Consider the following 1,820-nt stretch of genomic DNA (forward strand, 5'->3'; position numbering starts at 1 on the left):
TGGTCCCAAAGAAGAAAAATAATAGCATAATTGAAAGAAACAACAATGCTTTTACTTAAACGAAACAACTGGTTTCCATGAGCAATTCACCTTTGTTTTGAACCTTTTGCTGAGCCTAGGAGCAACGCACAAAAAGAGACAACAACAGAGGCTTTATTGAAAACAAAACCATCTATCAGCCGAAGGACATCAAAATGTTAAGTATGTGAAGTTTCAATAGGGGGAACTCTTCCAAGAACAACAAACTGTTCTCTATGCTCTAATCTTCAATCTCATTCCTGCAGAAGACCGCGCGAATTGCTTCATTGGCCTCACTCTTCTGGGTCATGGCTGCCATGACGAGACCACGATAGCTGAACTCAAGAGCAATATAGATGAGAAAGCGGGCAAATGGCTACAATAGATGCCACTTTTGTTCACCATAACAAAAGTGTAAAGAAAGCTGTTTGTCTCATGAGAAATATTGACATTATCATTCTTGACTATCTTCTTTTTGGAGAAGAAAGCAACGGCTCATGCTTACTTACTCTACCTGCATCCATGAACAATAATTAGCAAATGTAAATGTACAAGCAATGTTATTTGGACTCCATACAAATAAAACAATGATGAAATTGAAAGAAACCATGTTTGGTTCTTATTTGTCCTAATCCTTTCATTTGGAACAAAACGCATTTATTTGGGCCAGTGCTCTTATATTACTTTAGCGTACTTCGACAGAAATCTCCTACATGAATAAAAGAATGAAAAACAGCAGCATCGAACCAAATAAGGGCCCATTTGGGTTAATTTTCTAAATGTTTAAAAACACTTTTGTGTGTACTTGGAAACACAATTGGGGCATTTACTAATGAGATAAACTCAACCCAAAAAAGTACAACTTTATAAGCATTCTTAGAGGAAAATGTCTCAAACAAAGCCAAGTAACTGGTGGGGAAGTCCAGGAGAGAGAAAGTTGATCAATTAAACAATACATGAGAAGGGCTCCATTAATTTTTTGAAATGGAAAGCAATGATTTTAAATACAGAGTCAATACCGAAATGACATTTGTTATGATCAAAATCACAAATACCACCAATCTGAAAACAGAAACCAGGCCAGAGCAGGATGTTAATTCAATTTAAGAAAGTAGAAGAAAAAGTAGATGGAAATTAGATATAGAGTTGATTTAGCGTTTTGAGCATTGAAATAAATAAGTAATCATCAAAGGCACAACAAAAAGAAGAAGCATTTTCCAGATAGTTTGATTTGATGGCATAGAATGAAAAAGAAAGGGCATAAAAAAAAGGGAAGATAGAAAATACCCCATTGTTTATGGTTGTTGAAAGAAGGAAGAAGGCAATAGATGAGGAGTGATATTGTTGTGATGGGAAATATATACAAGTAAAGAAAGGGGATGGAAGAGGGAGAGGGAGAGGGAGGTTCAGTGAACCTGGTCCGTGCTGTTCTATGAGTGTACAACCGCTATAGCCTACGTCCGATGGGAATGTTGGGAGCTGCCTTAGCTTTCACGTGCCCCTCTTTTCTCCATCACCTTTTGCCCTTTTCTTTTAAATATTCCTAACTCCGTTCTTATACTTTGTATTTTTCTTTTCAAAAGATTATTCTTTTTCGTCTATACATACATGTATATTTGGTTAACCATCTATCGAACACAAATGATAAAAAATAGTAAATTTAACAAGATATTTATAAGATATAATAAAATTTTAAATTTTTTATCAATAATAGACATTTTTAGATAATGATATATTTTATACGTGGTATTGATAAACCGTGATAGAAAATCATCGATAGAATGTGAAAATGTCTAGATGTG

The 1,820-nt window shown here is 34.8% G+C and overlaps 1 long non-coding RNA gene across 1 annotated transcript; it reads right to left on the reverse strand.

Annotated features, from left to right (window-relative positions):
• LOC105434688 lies at positions 1-1,528 on the reverse strand. Its single transcript, XR_968799.2, has 2 exons — positions 1,306-1,528; positions 1-532 (listed from the first exon to the last, which is right to left on the reverse strand). It is a non-coding gene; the product is annotated as an uncharacterized LOC105434688 (long non-coding RNA).
• Positions 1,529-1,820: the final 292 nt, after the last annotated feature.

Source organism: Cucumis sativus, chromosome 2 (genome assembly GCF_000004075.3).
Source record: "Cucumis sativus cultivar 9930 chromosome 2, Cucumber_9930_V3, whole genome shotgun sequence".
Taxonomy (NCBI): Eukaryota; Viridiplantae; Streptophyta; class Magnoliopsida; order Cucurbitales; family Cucurbitaceae; genus Cucumis; species Cucumis sativus.